Source organism: Protopterus annectens, chromosome 13.part0 (genome assembly GCF_019279795.1).
Source record: "Protopterus annectens isolate FY-2018-M chromosome 13.part0, PAN1.0, whole genome shotgun sequence".
Lineage (NCBI taxonomy): Eukaryota > Metazoa > Chordata > Ceratodontiformes > Protopteridae > Protopterus > Protopterus annectens.
Window position 1 is genome coordinate 48639269 of NC_056747.1, and position 24556 is coordinate 48663824.

Below are 24556 nucleotides of genomic sequence, written 5' to 3' on the forward strand. Positions count from 1 at the left end.
CCCCACTAGTAATTCAGGGAAGACCTTTCATACAACCCCCTCCGGTAGCCACGGTGACCACGGATGCCTCCCTGATGGGGTGGGGTGGGGTGGGGGGCATTATCTAGGCAGGACAGTCCAAGGCACTTGGCAACCTCACAAGTACCATCTGCATATCAATGTCCTAGAAATGAGAGCGGTTCTCCTAGCGTTGCAAGCCCTTCAAGACTCTCTTCCTTCCGGGACCATTGCAATCCAAACGGACAACATGTCAGTGGTGTGGTACATCAACAAAGAGAGCGGAACCAGGTCTTACCCCTTGTGTCGAGAAGCACTCAGACTGTAGCAATGGGCGATTTCCTCCCAACATTTTCTGATAGCAACGCACATCCCTGGGAAATCGAACGTTATAGTGGACAGGCTCAGTAGAGCTATCCTCATGCCTCACGAGTGGTCTCTGAATCAGAAAGTTGCGGATCTCATCTTCCGCAAATGGGGACAGCCATACAGCGACCTATTTGTCACTCCTCTCAACAACAAATGCAGCAGCTACTTCTCCCTTTTTCCTCTTCTAGGTCATATACCCAGAGATGCTCTAGTCCACAATTGGCCTCAGGGACTCCTTTACATTTTCCCCCCTTTTCCCCTAATTCCAAGACTCATACAGAAAGCAAAATCGTTGGATTGCAAAATTATCCTCATTGCCCCATACTGGCCTCGACAAATATGGTTCCCGTTCCTACACCTCCACCTTCTGGATCAACCATGGATTCTGGACCTGGTTTCCAGATCTTCTGATTCACCAATGAGGCGGGTTGCACCAATCCCTTCAAACTCTCCAGCTCACAGCTTGGTTGCAACACTTCCAACCTTAGCCAGGCTTTCCAATATCTCCCCAGCAGTCCGTGATATTATTGTTTCCTCACATAAGTCTACTACGAGGAAAACATATGCTAGTAAATGGAAACGTTTTTCTTACTGGGCAGAAACTAGAAATTTGGATCCTTTCTCAGCCCCAATCCATGAAATTCTTGAATTTCTAACAGCTTTTTCAGTCTGGTGCGGCTTCCGCTACCATTAGAGTACAACTAGCTGCCATTTCTAATTTTCATACCGGTATGCTTAATTCTAGCATAATGTCTCATAAGCTCTGCAAAGCCTTTATGAAAGGAACATCCCTTCTTAGACCCCCAGTTAGAGATCCTTCCCCTCCTTGGGATCTCAATTTAGTTTTAGCCTCCTTAACTTTGCCTCCCTTTGAACCGGCAGCATCATGCTCTTTAAAATTTCTTTCTTGGAAGACACTTTTTCTGGTTGCTATCACTTCAGCTAGATGTGTCTCAGAACTTCAAGCACTGTGTGTTCATCCTCCTTACCTGGTGTTTCACAAGGACAGAGTTTCTCTGAGGACCAATCCATCCTTTATACCTAAAGTCTGCTCAGAGAACAATTTAAATCAATCCATAGATCTCCCAGTTTTCTTTCCTAATCACAGCAACAAGGCAGAATACAAGCTCCACCAATTGGATGTACACAGACAATTGTGTTTTTACCTCCATAGAACTACGAAAGTCAGACCAGTTATTTCTTTCTTATGCTTTCAACAAACAAGGCCTTCCAGTTTCCAAAGTGACCTTATCCAGATGGTTATCTGATACTATTGCCTTTATTTATCAATTACGAAATAAAGAGCTACCAGCTAAACCAAAAGGTCATTCCACTAGAGCATTAGCCACCTCTGTAGCGTTTCAGTCTAGGCTGCCCATGGACTCAATCTGTGCAGCTGCCACTTGGGCAAACCCCCACACTTTTATCTCTCATTACAAGGTAGATATGGTCTCCCAGAGCAGAGCTTCCTTTGGTTCTACTGTTCTGAAGAGTTTGTTCCAATGAGCCACCCAGGATTTTAGGTGCTAGGGACGCTGTCCCAAACAGCAAGAATGAAGGCCAGATAGACAACTTAACATAAAGAAGTTATGTACCTACCATAAAGTACAGTTTTGTACCTACCATAAATGTAGATGTTCGAGTGTTCACACTGCTGCAATCATCACACTTGGGTTATCCTGCCGTCAGGCGGTCCCGTAGTCGGCCAGAGTTCCAAAGTCTTGGTCCGGCGTCGGTTGCTGTCGCTTCTTCCCTGACGTCAGTGCGCCAGGGGTATATAAGATGCATCCAACGCCATTTTCTTCAGTTTTTCTTGCCCCAGATGTCAGGTGCCCCCAAGTAGGTAGGCAATACATATTGCTAATAAAAAATATACATATAAAATAAAAACAATACCTTCAGTTACAAGCAAATACATTACAAAGGTTGTATAGGATAGAAAGGTGTAGATAAGTCCAGCTAGTTCAGAGGGGATGGAGGGAGGGTAACCTGGACTGCAGCAGGGTGTACACTTGAACATCTACATTTATGGTAGGTACAAAACTGTACTATGTTCATCGTGTTACACTGCTGCAGTCATCACACTTGGGTAGAATCCCAAAGCTAAGGTTGGGTGGCTGGTCTATAAAGAGTTAGGATTGACTATGAGGCCCTGCAGAACTGCAGTGGCAAATCCTGCTCTGGATTTAGAGTAAAGAGGCAAGTGGTAATGCTTGGTAAAGGTGTGCACTGAACTCCAAGTTGCAGCCTCCAACATTTCCTTGGTAGGTACTCCTCTGAGAAAGGCTGTTGAAGTGGCTGTGGCCCTGGTGGAATGTGGCCTAATGTTATTAAGGATTGATTTTCCATGCTGTGTGTAGCAGTAACAAATACAGCGTCCTATCCATTTGGATATAGTCTGCTTTGAGATAGCCTTGCCCTTTGATCCTGCAACATATGCTACAAACAGTTGCTCAGCTGCCTGTGTATGTCCAAAGAGTGCAGAAGTTTCTCCCCTTTATTCTGGGGGTTTGGATAAAAAGTTGGCAAATGGATGGTTTGATTAAGAGCCACACTAGATACCACCTTTGGCATAAAGGTAGGGTTTGTCCGTAAAGAAACCCTGTCCTGATGGAAAATTATAAAAGGTTCTACTGCCATTAATGCCTGTAGCTCTGAGACTCTTCGTGCTGAAGTTACTGCCAGGAGCAGAGCTGTTTTCCATGATAAAAATTTTAGATCAGCTGTATTGGCTGGCTCAAAAGGTGACAGGGTCAGTTTTTCCAAAACAAAATTGAGGTCCCAAGTTGGTGTTGGTGCTCTCCGGGGCGGTCTTATGTTTTTAGCCCCTCTGAGGTACTGCTTTAGCAAGGGATGAGAGAATAAAGGAGGATCCGTGTTGTAATGTGCTGAAATGGCAGAGGCGTGGATCTTAATTGATGAGAAGGATAGGCCTTTGTCCAGCATCTCAGTTAAGTATTGTAAAATCTGAGGAATGTTTGGGACAAGAGGGTCAAGGCTTTGAGCCTGGTTCCAGGCGCAGAATCTCTTCCATTTTTCTGAGTAAGCTTTCCTGGTGCTAGGCCTCTTGGCCTCCAAAATGACATCAATAACAGCTTTAGAGAGAGGTGTTGCCTGTTTGACTAATGAATCTGCCATGCAGCCAGGTTTAGGGTTTTGAGCTGACCATGCAGGATCTGATTGTTTTGTTGAGTCTGAAGGTGTGGAATTTGAGACAAAATCCATGGTGGGCCTTGAGCTAAGTTCTTTAACATTGGATACCAGTGCTGGCATGGCCAAGTCTGGAGCAATCAGGAGCATCTGTGGTTTTTCTTGTCTGGCTTTTAGGAGTACCTTTGAAAGGAGAGGCAGTGGTGGGAAGGCATAAACTTTTAGGCTTTTCCAGCTGAACGAGAGAGCATCCACTTTCCATGGTTGAGTGTGATAAGTCCTTGTGCAGAATTTTTGTAGTTGGCAATTCAGTGGGGAGGTAAAAAGATCTATGTCTGGGCATCCCCATTTTTGCGTTACCATGCTGAAGATTTGTGGATTCAATTTCCATTCGTGAGGGTCCATGATATTTCTGCTTAGATTGTCTGCCAGAGTATTTTTCTTTCCTGGCAGGAATTGTGCTTGCAGATGAACTTGATACGTTAGATCTGTGTTCCACAAGGTCATGGCTTGCCTACATAGGGGATAAGAATGAGTGCCCCCTTGCTTGTTTATGTACCACATTACTGTGGTGTTGTCTGTCTTTAATAATAATTGTCCTGGATGTAGAAGGTCCTTGAAAGCTGTTAGGGCATTTTGAACAGCCAACATCTCTTTTTGATTGATGTGAAGATGCATCTGGTCTATGGTCCACTTGCCCTGAATGCATTTTCCTGCCATGTGTGCTCCCCAGGCATAATCCGAAGCATCTGTTGTTAGAGTCTGCCTGGCTGTGGGTAGGGTAAAAGGCTGACCCTTGTTTAGGTGACATGCCTGTGCCCAACATCGAAACTCCTGTTGTAGGCAGGGAATCATTGGTATTACTGCTTCTAAACTGTGTGAGTGCTGAGTCAAAACACTTTTTAGGTACCATTGTAATTTCCTCATATGCAGTCTGGCATATGGTATTAGTAGTATGCAGGATGCCATGAATCCCAGGGCCTGCAGAATTTTTCTTGCAGGGAGATGGGACTTTTTTGCCAGTAATTGAAAATACTTAGTTGAATTTGTTTGTCTGGCATGAGATAAGCCATCTGGGCCGTTGTACTTAAGCTGGCACCTAGGAATATAATCTGTTGTGAGGGTACTAGTTTTGACTTCTTTTCGTTTACTGTGTACCCTAGAGAAATTTGCAACCTTTTTACAAACGCCAGATGCTGTAGAAGAATGTCCTTTGTCTATGCTTGAATGAGGCAGTCCAGGTATGGATATATTTGAATTCCTTTTTGTCTGCAAAATGCAATTACTGGTGCCAGGCACTTTGTAAAGACCCTGGACGCAGTAGATAAGCCAAAGGGCAGTGCAGAGAATTGGTAGTGCATTGTTCCAGCTTTGAATCTGAGGTATCTTCTGCAATTTTGTCTGATAGGGACATGCAGGTATGCCTCATTGAGGTCCAGAGTAACAAGCCAAGCCTTCTTGCCCAGCATGGGTAGAAGCTGCTGTAATGCCAACATTTTGAATATCGGAATATCCAGGTAAGTATTTAGAATTGAAAGGTCTAGTGTGGGCCTCCAGGCCTTGTCCTTTCTGGGGAACAGGAAGAGTCTTGAGTAAAATCCCTGTCCTTGTTCCTGTTGTGGTACTTCTTGTATAGCTCTCATGTCGATGAGGGCTGAAATTTGTTTTTGTGCCTCTGCCCATTGATTCTGTGGCAGGTCTGGCATTCCTTTTAGCCTTGGTAAAGTATGAAAGTGGAACCTGTAACCTTGAGACACAGTATTCAGAACCCATTTGTCTTGGGTTACTGTTTGCCAGTTTTGAGAAAAAAGTGCTAGTTTTCCCCCTATGGGGGGCTGCCAAAAGGGAAGTGCTTGGCGTACGAAGGGGGAACTCATTGGGACTGTTTCCTGTAAGGTTGAGACTTGTCCTCACCTCCTTTTGGGGTTGAGGTGTTGTCTATTTGAGCCTTGGGGTTGAGATTTGCCTCTTGGGCGTCTGTATCTGCCTCTATGTGGCCTGTCTGACACTGGAAAGGACCAATTCTTTGTTGGCCAATTTCAGCTAAATTGAGGTGGCTGTACCTGTAAGAAATCCTTGACTGTTTGCATAGATTTAGCTTTATCCTCCATTTTCTTTAACACCTCTTCTGCCTTAACACCAAACAAGGTATCATGCTGTAAAGGAGCATCCAATAATTTTGCCTTAACATGATCAGATAAACTCTGTTCTTTTAACCAAGCATGTCTTCGAATCACAGAACCTGAGCCTTTTCTTGGATTCTGAGTAATCCTGACTTTCCCAATGGAAATGCTCCCTCATGGTATGTAAAGTTTCCCCAAAAGAATAATCCTCAGGAGGAGAGGCTGAAGGGATAGATTCTTCAGCATCAGAGTCCTCATAGGGGGGTAGAGAGTATTCCAGGTCTGAAGAGGAATCAGAGGAAATGGAAACCTGATCAGAGGAATCATAGTCTGTACCCTGCCTAGGCCTTTTCTCAGGAGGGGGATGGGAACCCCTGTTCAGAGTAATGAGATCTTCGGCCATTTTAAGTATCTGTTTCTTAGGCATGGAGGACTGTCCTGGAGAATGCTGTACTTGCTTCTTTGTCTTTAATGGTACTTTTGTCTTGGCTGTTGCTTTAATGGTAAGTTATGCAGGCCGATGCCTGCTCAGCGGCTCTGGACCCATCTGAGGGATTAGTTTCCGTAGGCCCAATACCTTGAGTTTCCAGAGGCCTACTTGTCTCCACGTGGGAGTTGGAGGCAGCCTGTGGCTCTGAGGTAGCGGGTGTCAGGGGCTGCGAAAGCGCCTCACTGAGAACCGGCGACTAGGCTAGAAGAGGTTTTGTCGTTGGGTTTGGACCTCGGATGCCTGTCTTTATCCTTGTCTTTGTGTTTTTTCGGAATTGCGGTCGTCGGTTGATCCGACGGCATAGTATAACTGAACCTTCGGCCGAAGTAGTGCAAAGCAAAATCAAAACATCTTTTTATAGTGCGTTTGTTAAATCTAGCACAAAACCGACAACTGGTGACATCGTGATCAGGGCCTAGGCATGGAATACAGTAAGAGTGGAAGTCCTTATGAGGTATTTGCTTCCCACAAGAAATACAATTATTAACTTTTTCTGACATCGGTCTGAGGCAAGAAAAAAGTTTCCCCAACGGGGTACTTAGCTTTATTGAAGACTACGGATCTGAAATTCGACTTCGAAAATCTCAGGAGTCGGCCGACCGGCACTTACGAACTGCTTTTGCTTCAGGCACCGCGCAGGAAGAAAGACTGAAGAAAATGGCGTCGGCTGCATCTTTTATACCCCTGGCGCACTGACGTCAGGGAAGAGGCGACAGCAACCGACGCCGGACCAGGACTTTGGAATTCAGGCCGACTGCGGGTAGCCTGCCAGCAGGATAACCCAAGTGTAATAACTGCAACAGTGAAACACGATGAACATCTCAGGGTTCAGTCCTGGGACCGCTCTTGTTTGGCATCTAATTCTCTGAAGTACAGGCCAACACTAAGGGACTCTGGCTAACAAAGTTCGCAGATGACTGCAAACTGGGAGCCATTACTAAATTCCCAAATGATGCAGATACTCTACAAAAGGGCCTTACAGAAACAGATTCTTGGTACCAGAGCCATGGGCTCAAGCTCAATGCCAAGAAATGTATAGTTATCCCCTTTGGGAAAAAACATGTTCCCATGAATTACCACATAGGTGGCAGTACACTAAACACCAAAACTGTGATAAGAGACTTAGTAAAACAGGTGGACAGTGGTCTCACCTTCGATAACCACATCGCCACAACAGTCAGGAAATCCTTTTATGTGGCACATCTCATCACTAAGGGCTTTTCATCCAGAAAAAAGGAGGTCATTGTCCCACTGTACTCATTCCTCATTAGACCCATTATAGAATACAACGCCCCGTTTGGTATGTACCTCTCAAGACATCTGCAACAACTGGAAAGGCCTCAGAAATACCTCACTAAAAGAATCACAGGCCTAAAGCAAATGCCCTAGGCTGACCGCCTTAAAAAACTCCAGCTATACTCTGTCGCATATTGTCTACTCAGAGGCAATCTCTGCTTAACATACAAGGCCAAGTCAAACCCAGAGCTGTTGGACATGCTATACTTAAAGAAATCCCAGTGCCTCAGAGCCACACGCTCCAGGGATCTAAACCTTGTCATCACAATAAACAAAACATGCTGGAGGGATAGGTTCCTGACCCAGAGACTCCCCAGACTCTGGAATAGGCTGCCCATACATGTCAAGCAGAGCACCTCTTTGTCCCTCTTTAAAAGGAACCTTGATTGGATGGGAGAAAGGAAATTCACCCCGGGGATAGGGGTCCAGGGAAGTAAATAGTGTGGGAAGAAATAGCCAGGGAATTGTTATGGCTAGGCTTATATAGGCCCAGGGAAGTAAATAGTGTGGGAAGAAATAGCCAGGGAATTGTTATGGCTAGGCTTATATAGGCCCTAGGGCCGACAGCCTAGTACCAACCTATGAACAATACTGTAATCTAGTGTACATAGAGTACATACAGAATACAAAATCTTGATGTCAAACAAACAGTCCCTGACATACAGTTGTACAATGCAGCATAAGTAAGCCAACAGAAGATGTTAAGCAAGACAATATTTAAATATGGTTGTTTCTTAACAGGTACCACTGCTTAAATTAAATTTCAAGATTACAAACAGTTGTAGGCAGATGCAAAAAGTAGCCAAACACAGCACAGCTTCATCCTAACAGTTGTCACTTGATAAAAGCAGTCAGAGAACACGGATGCAAAACTAGCACACAGGTAACCTAAAGAGAGAGGACCTCCCATCAACTAAAAATGCAGTACAGGGAAATGTTAAACAAATTTGTTCCTTCTCCTGCTTCTGCAGTTGTTGGGACCCCTAAGTAGTTGGTTAGGGGAATAAAAAATCCATACTGATGCTGTTCAGACAGGAACTGATTGCAGTAAACCTGCAGGGCACACCCACTCTCCGAACAGTGACCATCAAGTCTCAGCAGGGGTTGGGGTTGTCCCACACCAGGAAAACAAAGTTAACAGCTTGATTCTGAAGGATTCCTCAAGGTAAAGTAATGTAAAGGTTAGTCTACAAAGTACAGCAACTAGCTTTCTGGTATATACATCAAAAATGGTAGCAAGACTGTCCAAGAGGTCAGAAAAACAGCAGAGGTTGTTATAATTAAAAAGTATTTTGTAGAAATAAGACATTATGGCTTGACAAGTGGAGATAAATACATGCTTCTGTATAGAAATTGGTGTGAGTCAGGAACCCTGTAGTACCTGTCAGGCTTAACTGGAGCTGGAGGTAGAGAGTGTGGGTTAAGGCAGGCCTCCGAGTAAACATCATCTAGGATGTCCAACACAGGAGGTATAGTCAGAGGCCTGTGCTGGGGTAACAAAAGAAATTCCTTGAGCCTTTTCTTGGAATCTGAATAATCCTGACCTTCCCAGTGGAAGTGTTCCCTTAAGGTATGCAAAGTTTCCCCAAATGAGTAATCCTCAGGGGGGGATACAGAAGGAATAGACTCCTCTGCATCAGAGTCTTCAAAAGGGGATTAAGACTGTTCCTGATCATCAGAGTGTTCTGAAATAATGGAGCCCTGATCAGAGGAGGGAGAATCTTCATCCACTCTGGGCCTTTTGTCCGGAGGTGGCTGAGAACCTCTGATTAGAGTAATTAAATCCTCAGCCATTTTAAGCATCTGTTTCTTAGGCATGGGGCCTGGAGATGGGCCCTGTGTAGCTGGTCTCTTAGGGTGCATGGTTGCTTTAGACTTGGTGAAAGCCTTGATGGAGAAAGAAGAGGAAGGTTTGAAGACACCTTGAGTGGAGGTGGACCTGTCCACATTCTGTGTTTCAATGCCAAGAGTGGCTTCGGCGACCTCGGGTACAGGAGACACAGCCAAAGATGTGTCGTCGGTAATCAGGGGCTGCGTAGGCACCTCGCTGAGAACCGGACCACGTGTAATCGGCTTTGGCGTGGTGTTGGTAGAGGCCGCGGACCTCAAGTGTCAGTCCTTGTCTTTGCGTTTTTTTAGACAAAACCGGAGTCGGAGTATCCGACGACATAGTATAGTTAAATGCTTTCCTAAAAAAATGCTGGGCGAACTCCACCCGATGCTTAATAGTGCGTTTGTTGAATGTAGCACAAAAGCGACAGACCGAGACGTCATGGTCTGGGCCTAAACAAGGTATACAGAGGGAATGGAAATCCTTATGCGGTATTTGCTTCCCACAAGAAATACAATTATTAACTTTGTCTGACATCGGTCTGAGGCAAGAAAAGTTTCCCCAACGGGGTACTTCGCTTTTAAGAAGACTTAGGTTTCCAAATTTTTCGTAATCTCAGGAGCTGGCCGACCGGCACTTGCGAACTGCTTCTGCTTCGGGCACCGTGCGGCAAGAAAAACTGAAGAAAATGGCGTCGGCTGGTTCTTTTATACCCCTGTCGCACTGACGTCAGGGATGAAGGGACGACAACCGACGCCGGACCTAGACTTTGGAATTCGGCCGACCGAGGACCCGCCTGACGGCAGGAGAACCCATCTGTTATGACTGCAGCTGTATGCACGATGAACATCAGCAGAGGTTGTTATAATTAAAAAGTATGTTGTAGAAATAAGACACTATGGCTTGACAAGTGGAGATAAATACGCAGGGATAGTTTATCTCAAGAGTGTACTTGTTTTTTCAGAACTGTGAGTTAAAGTTTAAACCAAACGTGAGGGGCAACCACCTGCTTTCACAGCTGACAGACTACCACAGAAACCATAGCTAATGTATTACGGCTAAAAGCACGTCTTATTCAGGCAACTGTCTTTGAATGCACAGTAGAGCAAAGGCGGTCATTTAAGAAGTGATGCAGGACCCTATACAAACAAGTGCTGGGAAGTTTAAAACCAGCAGAATCATCAAATACTTGTGAGGAGGGGCTAAGATTACCCTTGCCTTAAGGAAGGGTCACAAAGAATGCATGCAGTAAAACCAGCAGAATCATCAAATACTTGTGAGGAGGGGCAAAGATTACCCTTGCCTTAAGGAAGGGTTAGAAAGAATGCAGTAAAACCAGTATAATCATTAAATACTTGTGAGGAGGGGGCTAAAATTAACCTTGCCTTAAGGAAGGGTTAGAAAGAATGCAGTCAAACCAGTTCATTCTTCTGCCTCTGTAGTTGCTTGGAACCCGAGGTGCACCCTTGGACAATTGGATGGGAAACCGGAAGTTCATCCCTGGTTTGTCACCTATGTCTCTAATGGACACAGGTAACCTGTAAATGGTTTGTCTCCCAGGCCCATGCTTACACTTATCAAGGGTATCAGAACTTGTCAGAGATTTGGGATGCATGCCTAGGCTTAAAAAGGCCCTCGTGATTGTTAACCAGTAAACAACTATAAATCAATGATGGTTTAATAGAAGAAACAAAATATTCTTCCAAGATATAAGGTAAGGCTGGAGTTTTACATCCTGTAAACTTGGGTTGCCTGACTTAGTGGCACTTAATGGCAATGCTTTACTTTTTAATCTCTCCCCAGGAAGTACAGCAAGTGCTGTTCTAGGTCTAGGCTCATGATGTGGCAGCCACATGAATGTCTGATGACTTCCACTTCATGAGTATCAAACACAGGAACCTTTCCATGGTGGGCATTACTACTAATATCTAAACTGTGCAAGTAGCAAAAAATCGTTGGCTGCACTGTTTTACTCTACTGTTTGACTCTGTAATATGTAGAGGCTGGATGGACGATTTTAGTCAGGTGTGTTTGACACTGTAAAGTGCAGGTGCAAGGGCTAAGTAGTACACCATTTCACTCTGATGGATTTGACACTAACGTGCAGGGGCTGTTTTTTTTTATTTTAATTTACTTATTTTACATTTGTTGACCGGGATAGTCCGACTGGCTACATGTCCATTTTCAGCGGAAGCCCGGGGAGAAAAGCTCCAAGGTACAGACAGAAGAAACATTACATAATACATGATAAACACAGTTTACAGACTCTGTTCAGACAAGCAAGTTATACAATCTCTCAAAATTAAGATTTCATAAGGTAAAAGACCTAAAAATATGGAGCAGCAGAGTTGCAAATGAATAATATAAGCACGCAATCATAGGGAGATAGTTAGTCAGGCTTGGTGCAAGGACATAGCCAGAGTGATTTAAAATACTATTTGAGACTTTTCTTAAATTGACTTAGGGTGGGTTCTAGAGTAATGTCAGCAGGAAGTGAGTTCCAGGTTTTACCAACAGCGTTGACAAACAAGAGTCACTGGCTGAATTGTTGCTTTTGACAGTTTGAACTAGGAGTCTAGTAGAAGAGCGGAGTGGTCTGAGGTTACTGTAAGAGGTGATAATGTTTTTAAGTGCTGGTGCAACATTGGTTGCGATGTTGTACTGGAGTGCTTGACATTGTAATGTACAGGTGCAGAAACTGATTGCCCTATTTTACTCTGGTGTTTGACATTGTAACATGCAGGGGCAGGGGCTGGCCGCACAGTTTTACTCTGGTGTGTTTGATACTGTAATGTGCAGGGGATGGGTACACTGCTTTACTCTGGTGTGTTTGATATTGTAATGTGCAGGGGATGGGTACACAGTTTTACTCTGGTGTGTTTGATATTGTAATGTGCAGGTGCTGGCTGCACAGTTTTACTCTGGCGTGTTTGATATTGCAATGTGCAGGGGCTGGCTGCACAGTTTTACTCTGGTGTGTTTGACATTGTAACATACAGGGGCAGGAGCTGGGTACACTGCTTTACTCTGGTGTGTTTGATATTGTAATGTTCAGGGGCTGGGTACACTGCTTTACTCTGGTGTGTTTGATATTGTAATGTGCAGGGGATGGCTGCACAGTTTTACTCTGGTGTGTTTGATATTGTAATGTTCAGGAGCTGGGTACACTGCTTTAATCTGGTGTGTTTGATATTGCAATGTGCAGGGGATGGCTGCACAGTTTTACTCTGGTTTGTTTGATACTGTAATATGCAGGGGCTGGGTACACTGTTTTACTCTGGTGTGTTTGATATTGCAATGTGCAGGGGCTGGCTGCACAGTTTTACTCTGGTGTTTGATACTGTAAGGTGCAAGGGCTGGCTGCACAGTTTTACTCTGGTGTGTTTAATATTGTAATGTGCAGGTGCTGGCTGCACAGTTTTACTTTGGTGTGTTTGATATTGTAATGTGCAGGTGCAGGCTGCACAGTTTTACTCTGGTGTGTTTGATATTGTAATGTGCAGGGGATGGGTACACTGTTTTACTCTGGTGTGTTTGATATTGTAATGCGCAGGGGATGGGTACACTGCTTTACTCTGGTGTGTTTGATATTCTAATGTGCAGGGGCTGGGTACACTGTTTTACTCTGGTGTTTGATACTGTAACATGCAGAGGCTGGCTGCACAGTTTTACTCTGGTGTTTGATACTGTAAGGTGCAAGGGCTGGCTGCACAGTTTTACTCTGGTGTGTTTGATATTGTAATGTGCAGGTGCTGGCTGCACAGTTTTACTCTGGTGTGTTTGATATTGTAATGTGCAGGTGCTGGCTGCACAGTTTTACTCTGGTGTGTTTGATATTGTAATGTGCAGGTGCTGGCTGCACAGTTTTACTCTGGTGTGTTTGATATTGTAATGTGCAGGTGCTGGCTGCACAGTTTTACTCTGGTGTTTGATATTGTAATGTGCAGGGCTGGGTACACAGCTTTACTCTGGTGTGTTTGATATTGTAACATACAGGGGCGGGCTGCACAGTTTTACTCTGGTGTTTGATATTGTAATGTGCAGGTGCTGGCTGCACAGTTTTACTTTGGTGTGTTTGATATTGTAATGTGCAGGTGCTGGCTGCACAGTTTTACTCTGGTGTGTTTGATATTGTAATGTGCAGGAGATGGGTACACTGTTTTACTCTGGTGTGTTTGATATTGTAATGTGCAGGTGCTGGCTGCACAGTTTTACTCTGGTGTGTTTGATATTGTAATGTGCAGGGGATGGGTACACTGTTTTACTCTGGTGTTTTACATTGTACCATGCAGGGGCTGGCTGCACAGTTTTACTCTGGTGTGTTTGATATTGTAATGTGCAGGGGATGGGTACACTGCTTTACTCTGGTGTGTTTGATATTGTAATGTGCAGGGCTGGGTACACTTTTACTCTGGTGTTTGATATTGTAATGTGCAGGGGATGGGTACGCTGTTTTACTCTGGTGTTTGATATTGTAATGTGCTGGGGCTGGGTACACAGCTTTACTCTGGTGTGTTTGATATTGTAATGTTCAGGGGCTGGGTACACTGCTTTACTCTGGTGTGTTTGATATTGTAACATACAGGGGCGGGCTGCACAGTTTTACTCTGGTGTTTGATATTGTAATATGCAGGGGCTGGGTACACTGTTTTACTCTGGTGTTTGACATTGTAACATGCAGGGGCTGGCTGCACAGTTTTACTCTGGTGTGTTTGATATTGTAATGTGCAGGGGCTGGGTACACTGTTTTACTCTGGTGTGTTTGATATTGTAATGTGCAGGGGATGGGTACACTGCTTTACTCTGGTGTGTTTGATATTGCAATGTGCAGGGGCTGGCTGCACAGTTTTACTCTGGTGTGTTTGATATTGTAATGTGCAGGTGCTGGCTGCACAGTTTTACTCTGGTGTGTTTGATATTGTAATGTGCAGGTGCTGGCTGCACAGTTTTACTCTGGTGTGTTTGATATTGTAATGTGCAGGGGCTGGGTACACTGCTTTACTCTGGTGTGTTTGATATTGTAACATACAGGGGCGGGCTGCACAGTTTTACTCTGGTGTTTGATATTGTAATGTGCAGGGGCTGGGTACACTGTTTTACTCTGGTGTTTGATATTGTAACATGCAGGGGCTGGCTGCACAGTTTTACTCTGGTGTTTGATATTGTAACATGCAGGGGCTGGCTGCACAGTTTTACTCTGGTCTGTTTGATATTGTAATGTGCAGGGGCTGGGTACACTGTTTTACTCTGGTGTTTGACATTGTAACATGCAGGTGCTGGCTGCACAGTTTTACTCTGGTGTTTGATATTGTAATATGCAGGGGCTGGGTACACTGGTTTACTCTGGTGTTTGATATTGTAACATGCAGGGGCTGGCTGCACAGTTTTACTCTGGTGTTTGATATTGTAAGATGCAGGGGCTGGCTGCACAGTTTTACTCTGGTTTGTTTGATGTAATATGCAGGGGCTGGGTACACTGTTTTACTCTGGTGTGTTTGATATTGTAATGTTCAGGGGCTGGGTACACTGCTTTACTCTGGTGTGTTTGATATTGTAATGTGCAGGGGCTGGCTGCACAGTTTTACTCTGGTTTGTTTGATATTGTAATGAGCAGCAGGTGGGTACACTGTTTTACTCCGGTGTGTTTGATATTGTAATGTTCAGGGGCTGGGTACACTGCTTTACTCTGGTGTGTTTGATATTGCAATGTGCAGGGGCTGGCTGCACAGTTTTACTCTGGTGTTTGATATTGCAATGTGCAAGGGCTGGCTGCACAGTTTTACTCTGGTGTGTTTGATATTTTAATGTGCAGGAGCTGGGTACACTGCTTTACTCGGGTGTGTTTGATATTGCAATGTGCAGGGGCTGGCTGCACAGTTTTACTCTGGTGTGTTTGATATTGTAATGTGCAGGGCTGGGTACACGGTTTTACTCTGGTGTTTGATATTGTAATGTGCAGGGGATGGGTACGCTGTTTTACTCTGGTGTTTGATATTGTAATATGCAGGGGCTGGGTACACTGTTTTACTCTGGTGTTTGATATTGTAACATACAGGGGCGGGCTGCACAGTTTTACTCTGGTGTTTGATATTGTAATATGCAGGGGCTGGGTACACTGTTTTACTCTGGTGTTTGACATTGTAACATGCAGGTGCTGGCTGCACAGTTTTACTCTGCTGTGTTTGATATTGTAATGTGCAGGGGCTGGGTACACTGTTTTACTCTGGTGTGTTTGACATTGTAACATACAGGAGCAGGAGCTGGGTACACTGCTTTACTCTGGTGTGTTTGATATTGCAATGTGCAGGGGCTGGCTGCACAGTTTTACTCTGGTGTGTTTGACATTGTAACATACAGGAGCAGGAGCTGGGTACACTGCTTTAATCTGGTGTGTTTTATATTGTAATGTGCAGGGGCTCGGTACACTGTTTTACTCTGGTGTGTTTGATATTGTAACATGCAGGGGCGGGCTGCACAGTTTTACTCTGGTGTGTTTGATATTGTAATGTGCTGGGGCTGGGTACACTGTTTTACTCTGGTGTTTGATATTGTAACATGCAGGGGCTGGCTGCACAGTTTTACTCTGGTGTTTGATACTGTAAGGTGCAAGGGCTGGCTGCACAGTTTTACTCTGGTTTGTTTGATATTGTAATGTGCAGGGGCTGGGTACACTATTTTACTCTGGTGTTTGACATTGTAACATGCAGAGGCTGGCTGCACAGTTTTACTCTGGTGTGTTTGATATTGTAATGTGCAGGTGCTGGCTGCACAGTTTTACTCTGGTGTGTTTGATATTGTAATGTTCAGGGGCTGGGTACAATGCTTTACTCTGGTGTGTTTGATATTGCAATGTGCAGGGGCTGGCTGCACAGTTTTACTCTGGTATGTTTGATATTGTAATGTGCAGGGGCTGGGTACACTGTTTTACTCTGGTGTTTGATATTGTAACATGCAGGGGCTGGCTGCACAGTTTTACTCTGGTGTTTGATATTGCTATGTGTAGGGGCTGGGTACACTGCTTTACTCTGCTGTGTTTGATATTGCAATGTGCAGGGGCTGGGTACACTGTTTTACTCTGGTGTGTTTGATATTGTAATGTTCAGGGGCTGGGTACACTGCTTTACTCTGCTGTGTTTGATATTGCAATGTTCAGGGGCTGAGTACACTGCTTTACTCTGGTGTGTTTGATATTGCAATGTGCAGGGGCTGGCTGCACAGTTTTACTCTGGTGTGTTTGACATTGTAACATACAGGGGCAGGAGCTGGGTACACTGTTTTACTCTGGTGTGTTTGATATTGCAATGTGCAGGGGCTGGCTGCACAGTTTTACTCTGGTGTTTGATATTGTAATGTGCAGGGGCTGGGTACACTGTTTTACTCTGGTGTGTTTGATATTGTAATGTGCAGGGGATGGGTACACTACTTTACTCTGGTGTGTTTGATATTCTAATGTGCAGGGGCTGGGTACACTGTTTTACTCTGGTGTTTGACATTGTAACATGCGGCTGCACAGTTTTACTCTGGTGTGTTTGATATTGTAATGTGCAGGTGCTGGCTGCACAGTTTTACTCTGGTGTGTTTGATATTGTAATGTGCAGGGGATGGGTACACTGCTTTACTCTGGTGTGTTTGATATTGCAATGTGCAGGGGCTGGCTGCACAGTTTTACTCTGGTGTGTTTGATATTGTAATGTGCAGGGGCTGGGTACACTGTTTTACTCTGGTGTGTTTGATATTGTAATGTGCAGGGGATGGGTACACTGCTTTACTCTGGTGTGTTTGATATTGTAATGTGCAGGGGCTGGGTACACTGTTTTACTCTGGTGTTTGACATTGTAACATGCAGGGGCTGGCTGCACAGTTTTACTCTGGTGTGTTTGATATTGTAATGTGCAGGGGCTGGCTGCACAGTTTTACTCTGGTGTGTTTGATATTGTAATGTGCAGGGGATGGGTACACTGTTTTACTCTGGTGTGTTTGATATTGTAATGTGCAGGTGCTGGCTGCACAGTTTTACTCTGGTGTGTTTGATATTGCTGTGTGTAGGGGCTGGGTACACTGTTTTACTCTGGTGTTTGATATTGTAATGTGCAGGGGCTGGGTACACAGTTTTACTCTGGTGTGTTTGATATTGCTGTGTGTAGGGGCTGGGTACACTGTTTTACTCTGGTGTTTGATATTGTAATGTGCAGGGGCTGGGTACACTGTTTTACTCTGGTGTTTGATATTGTAATGTGCAGGGGATGGGTACACTGCTTTACTCTGGTTTGTTTGATATTGTAATGTGCAGGTGCTGGCTGTACAGTTTTACTCTGGTGTGTTTGATATTGTAATGTGCAGAGGCTGGGTACACGGCTTTACTCTGGTGTTTGACATTATAACATGCAGCGGCTGGCTGCACAGTTTTACTCTGGTGTGTTTAATATTGTAATGTGCAGGTGCTGGCTGCACAATTTTACTCTGGTGTGTTTGATATTGTAATGTGCAGGTGCTGGCTGCACAGTTTTACTCTGGTGTGTTTGATATTGTAACATGCAGGGGCTGGGTACACTGCTTTACTCTGGTGTGTTTGATATTGTAACATGCAGCAGCTGGCTGCACAGTTTTACTCTGGTGTGTTTGATATTGTAACGTGCAGGGGCTGGGTACATTGCTTTACTCTGGTGTTTGACATTGTAACATGCAGGGGCTGGCTGCACAGTTTTACTCAGGTGTGTTTGATTTACTCTGGTGTGTTTGATATTGTAATGTGCAGGGGATGGGTACACTGCTTTACTCTGGTGTGTTTGATATTGTAACATGCAGCAGCTGGCTGCACAGTTTTACTCTGGTGTGTTTGCTATTGTAACATGCAGCAGCTGGCTGCACAGTTTTACTCTGGTGTGTTTGATATTGTAACGTGCAGGGGCTGGCTGCACAGTTTTACTCTGGTGTGTTTGATTTACTCTGGTGTGTTTTATATTGTAATGTGCAGGGGCTCGGTACACTATTTTACTCTGGTGTTTGATATTGTAACATACAGGGGCTGGCTGCACAGTTTTACTCTGGTGTGTTTGGTATTGTAATGTGCAGGGGCTGGGTACACTATTTTACTCTGGTGTGTTTGATATTCTAATATGCAGGTGCGGGATGTGCATATTCTCCTAAGCAGCTAAGGCAGAGTAAAAATAAATAAATAAATAAATTAGGGAAGCTGGGAAATGCAGGATAGGAGATCATAAACCCCTACAGCATGACAACAGCAGGACACAGAAGGAGATACACCAAACAAAAAAATCGCCTCAGTGAATAAATGACTGTGACAAACCATTGGAAGAAAAGAGGCAGAGTACAGCAAAAAGAATGAGAACATTCTGGAAAACAGTCGCAGCTTGAGAAAACAAGAAATCAAAATTAGAACTCAATGTAACCCCTTCCACTATTAGTTTAAAAAGAACCTGACGGAGAAAAGTTTGAGTAAAAATATTAATGAAGATCAGCAGTTTTCTATCCTAGTGGCATATATGCTGCTACTGAGTCACAAGAAAGAGAAGGCAATCTTACTGTAGTGTTTGAGGAACCCTGGCTTCTATGGCAGAACGCCGTTTCAGTACGTCTTCCCTCTGCATTTTTCAACATGTCCTACTCTTTCTTAAAATAAAAGCAGTAATAATAATGACAACAGTAACAGTGCCACAGAAAGGCAAGTTTAGTTAACAGTAGAAGACACTTATCTTCTTTATGGCCTGATTCCCAGTCTGACATGATCAATGCTGCAAATGACTGCATTAATTAACCCCCCCCCCAATCTTCTTCCACATTCCCTTTGCAAATGACTGCATTAATTAACCCCCCCCAATCTTCTTCCACATTCCCTTTCTCCAGTGCATGACTCTGCATTAATTAACCCCCCCAATCTTCTTCCACATTCCCTTTCTCCAGTGCATGACTCTGCATTAATTAACCCCCCCAATCTTCTTCCACATTCCCTTTCTCCAGTGCATGACTCTGCATTAATTAACCCCCCCAATCTTCTTCCACATTCCCTTTCTCCAGTGCATGACTCTGCATTAATTATCCCCCCCAATCTTCTTCCACAATCCCTTTCTCCAGTGCATGACTCTGCATTAATTATCCCCCCCCAATCTTCTTCCACAATCCCTTTCTCCAGTGCATGACTCTGCATTAATTAACCCCCCCAATCTTCTTCCACAATCCCTTTCTCCAGTGCATGACTCTGCATTAATTAACCCCCCCTCAATCTTCTTCCACGTTCCCTTTCTCCAGTGCATGACTCTGCATTAATTATCCCCCCAATCTTCTTCCACAATCCCTTTCTCCAGTGCATGACTCTGCATTAATTAACCCCCCCTCAATCTTCTTCCACATTCCCTTTCTCCAGTGCATGACTCTGCATTAATTATCCCCCCCAATCTTCTTCCACAATCCCTTTCTCTAGTGCATGACTCTGCATTAATTAACCCCCTCAATCTTCTTCCACATTCCCTTTCTCCAGTGCTGATTTGTTTGCTATACAAAAGTAAAGAAGAATCCTGATAAAGAACATACAACTACTATGTTAGGAAACTGCAGTTGTGTACCTACCATAAATGTAGATGTTCGAGTGTATTCACTGTTGCAGTCATTACACTTGGGTTATCCTGCTGGCAGGTGACCCGCAGTCGGCCCGAGTTCCAAAGTCTAGGTCCGGCGTCGGTTGCTGTAGCTTCTTCCCTGATGTCAGTGCGCCAGGGGTATAAAAGATGCAGCCGACGCCATTTTCTTCAGTTTTTCTTGCCCCAGATGTCAGGTGCCCCCAAAAAGGAAGGCTGGAAAAAAATTATGTCAAAAAACATGCATGTACCAAAATAACATTTCCTTCATCTACAAGCAAATACATCACATAGGTTGTAGAGAGTTGAGAAGTACAAAAAGGACCCAGCAGTTAGAAAGGGGGATGGTGGGTGGGTAACCTGGACTGCAACAGTGAATACACTCAAACATCTACATTTATGGTAGGTACACAACTGTACTATGTTCATCGTGTTTCACTGTTGCAGTCCTTACACTTGGGTTGAATCCCAAAGCTGAGGTTGGGTGGCTGGGTCTAAATAGAATTAGGAGAGGCTACCAGGCCCTGCAGAACTGCAGTGGCAAAGCCTGCTCTGGATTTAGAGTAGAGAGCTTAGTGAAAATGTGCACTGAACTCCAGGTTGCAGCTTCTAAAATGTCTTTGGTTGGTACACCTCTGAGAAAGGCTGCTGAAGTGGCTGCTGCTCTGGTAGAATGTGGCCTTATGCCCTTAGTCACTGATTTGCCATGTTGAGCATAGCAGAAGCGAATGCAGTGTCCTATCCATTTTGAAATGTCTGTTTTTTGATAGGCTTTCCTTGTGATCCTGCAGCATAAGCTACAAACAGTTGCTCAGTTTTTCTGAAAGCTTTTGTTTTGTCCAAGTAGAATCGTAGCTGTGTATATCCAAAGTATGCAGAAGTCTCTCCCCTTTATTCTGGGGACTTGGATAGAAAGTTGGCAAATGAATGGTTTGGTTAAGAGCCACAATGGAAACCACCTTTGGCATAAATGTTGGGTTCGTCCTTAGAGAGACCCTGCCCTGATGAAAAATTATGAAAGGTTCCACTGCCATTAATGCCTGTAACTCTGCGACTCTTCTTGCTGAAGTTATTGCTAGGAGCAGAGCAGTTTTCCATGATAAGAATTTTATATCAGCTGTGTTGGCTGGCTCAAAGGGAGGCAGTGTGAGCTTATCTAATACAAAACTGAGGTCCCAAGTAGGTATTGGTGCTCTCCTTGGGGATCTTATGCTTCTTGCCCCTCTGAGGTAATGCTTTAGCAGTGGATGTGAAAAAATAGGAGGTTCCGTATTGTAATGAGCTGAAATGTCAGAGGCTTGGATTTTAATAGATGAAAAGGATAGGCCTTTGTCCAGCATCTCACTAAGGTATTGTAAAATCTGAGGTATATTTGGAACAAGCGGTTCGAGTCCTTGTGCCTGGCTCCAAGCACAGAATCTCTTCCATTTTTCTGCATAAGATTTCCTGGTGCTGGGCCTCCTGGCTTCTAGAATGACATCCATAACAGCTTTAGAGAGAGATGTGGTCTGAGTGGCTAAATTATCTGCCATGCAGCCAGATTTAAGGTTCTGAGTTGACTGTGTACAATCTGATTGTTTTGTTGAGTCAGAAGATGACGAATTTGAGGTAAAGGCCAGGCTGGTCCTTGAGACAAGCTCTTTAGGATTGGGTACCAGTGCTGGCGTGGCCAGTCTGGGGCAGTCAGAATCATTTTTGCCTTCTCTTGTCTGGCTTTTAGGAGTACCTTGGGAAGAAGAGGAAGTGGAGGGAAGGCATAAACTGTCAGGGCTTTCCAGCTGAATGAAAGAGCATCCACTTTCCATGCTTGTGAGTGATAAGTTCTTGTGCAGAATTTCTGTAGTTGACAGTTGTGAGGGGAGGCAAAAAGATCTATGTCCAGGCGTCCCCATTTCCTTGTTATCATGCTGAAGACCTGTGGATTTAGTTTACATTCGTGCGGATCCATGAGATTTCTGCTTAGTTCATCTGCCAGTGTATTTTTCTTTCCTGGCAGGAATTGTGCCTGCAGATGTACTTGATAGGTCAGTGCTGTGCTCCACAGAGTCATGGTTTGCCTGCAGCGGGGGTAGGAATGTGTGCCCCCTTGCTTATGTACCACATAACTGTGGTGTTGTCCGTCTTTAGTAGTAGTTTTCCTGGATGTAGTAGATCCTTGAAGGCTGTCAGGGCATTCTGTACAGCTAGCATCTCTTTTTGATTGAAGTGAAGATGCATTTGCTCCTTGGGCCACGTGCCCTGAATAGATTTTCCTGCCATATGTGCCCACCAGGCATAATCCGATGCATCCGCTGTTATTGTCTGCCTGGCAGTGGGTAAGGTGAAGGGCTGTCTCTTGTTTTGGTGACAGGCCCTGGACCACCATCGAAACTCCTGTTGTAGACAGGGAATTATAGTCACTATTGTTTCCAGGCTGTGGCAATGCTGAGTCCAAACACTTTTTGGGTACCATTGTAGTTTCCTCATATGGAGTCTTGCATATGGAATGAGTAGAATGCAGGAAGCCATGAAGCCCAGGGCCTGCAGAATTTTTCTTGCAGGGAGCTGGGTCTTTGTTGCCATCATTTGAAAGTAATGAGTCAGTTGCCTTTGTTTGTCTGGCGTGAGATAAGCCATCTGGGCAGTTGTATTTAAGCTTGCACCCAGGAATATTATCTCTTGAAAGGGCACTAGTTTTGATTTCTTTTCGTTTACTGTGTACCCTAGGCAAATTGATAATCTTTTTACAAACGTCAGATTCTTTAGTAGAATGTCCTTGCTCTCTGCTTGAATAAGGCAGTCGTCCAAGTAGGGATATATCTGAATTCCTCTTTGTCTGCAAAATGCAATTACTGATGCCAGGCATTTTGTGAAGACCCTGGGCGCAGTAGATAAGCCAAAGGGCAATGCAGAGAATTGGTAATGCATTGAGCCAGCTATGAATCTGAGGTATCTTCTGCAAGATTGTCTGATTGGAACATGCAGGTATGCCTCTGAGTTCCAAAGTAACTACCCAAGCCTTCTTGCCCAGCATGGGTAGAAGTTGCTGCAATGTTAACATTTTGAATTTTGGAACATCCAGGAAAGTATTTAGGATTGACAAGTCCAATATTGGTCTCCAGGCTTTGCCCTTTCTGGGAACCAGGAAGAGTCCCGAGTAAAATCCTTGTCCCTGTTCTTGTTGTGGTACTCTTTGAATAGCTCCCATGTCCATGAGAGCAGCAATTTCCTTTTGTGCCTCTGCCCATTGGTTATGTGGCAGGTCCGGCATACTTTTTGATGTTGGAAGAGTGTGAAAGTGGAACCTGTAACCCTGAGAAACTATATTCAGTACCCATTTGTCCTGGGTGATTATGCGCCAATTTTGTGCGAAAAGTGCTAGCTTTCCCCCTGGGGTGCTGCCAAAAGGTAAGTGCTTGGCCTTTGTAGAGGAAAGTCATTGGGACTGTTTTCTATAAGGTTGTGATTTGTCTTCTCCTCCTTTGGGGGCTGAAGCTCCCCCATTGTTTAGGTCTGTAGCAGCCTTGTGGCTGAGATCTGCCTCTTGGGAGTCTGGATCTGCCTCTTTGTGGCCTGTCTGACACACCTGAAAGGACCAATTTTTTGAAGGCTAGTTTCTACTAAACCTAGGTGGTTGAACCTGTAAGAAATCCTTTACTGTCTGCATGGATTTTGCTTTATCCTCCATTTTCTTTAACACCTCTTCTGCCTTAACACCAAACAAAATATCATGTTGCAATGGAGCATCCAATAATTTTACTTCAACATGTTCAGGTAAACTTTGTTCTTTGAACCAAGCATGCCTTCGAATGACAGAGCCTGTAACTGCGGCTCTGCAAGAAGCCTCTAATGAATCAAAACCACATTGCAGAGTATGCTTTCCCACTTGTTCAGCTGCATGCAATAATTCCTGCATTTCCTTATTCTCAGGATTCTCTGAATTAGTAAGCATTTTCTGTTTTAACAAAGACAAGAGGTACTGCTGATATTTAAGCATGTGAAACTGACAGCTTAAAGCCCTTACAGCTAAAGTAACAGAAGTGTAAACTTTTCCCCCCATCTATTCAGAGCTCTAGAATCCCTATCAGAGGGAACATCGTTTTTAGCAGTGGAAGCCTTAACCCCTTTGGGACCCTGAGAAATTGTTTCAGGGTCAGCAGCAGGGTTTGTATAAAGAAATTTATGAGAGTCAGGGACCCTGTAATACCTGTCTGGCTTGACTGGTGCAGGGGGTAAAGAATCAGGAGACTGACTGGATTCAGAGAAAACATCATCAACTATATCAAGCACAGGGGGGATAGCCAAGGGCCTGTGTTGAGGCAGTAAAAGAAAATCTCTGAGCCTTTTCTTGGATTCTGAATAATCCTGGCTCTCCCAGTGGAAATGTTCCTTCATGGTGCGCAGAGTTTCCCCAAAAGAGTAATCCTCAGATGGAGAGGCTGAAGGTATAGATTCTTCGGCATCAGAGTCCTCATAGGGAGGAAGAGAACAGCCCTGATCTGAAGAGGAATCAGAGGAAGAGAACAGCCCTGAAGAGGAATCAGAGGAAGAGAACAGCCCTGATCTGAAGAGGAATCAGAGGAAGAGAACAGCCCTGATCTGAAGAGGAATCAGAGGAAATAGAAACCTGGTCAGAAGAATCATAGTCAGTGTCTTGCCTAGGCCTTTTATCAGGAGGGGGATGGGAACCCCTGATCAAAGTAATTAAGTCTTCGGCCATTTTAAGCAT

General features: G+C 44.4%; 1 protein-coding gene across 1 annotated transcript in view; it reads right to left on the reverse strand.

Moving 5' to 3' along the window:
- Positions 1 to 24556, reverse strand: part of ZNF414 (zinc finger protein 414) — a 1162011-nt gene that overhangs the window by 273415 nt on the left and 864040 nt on the right. The window lies entirely within an intron of this gene.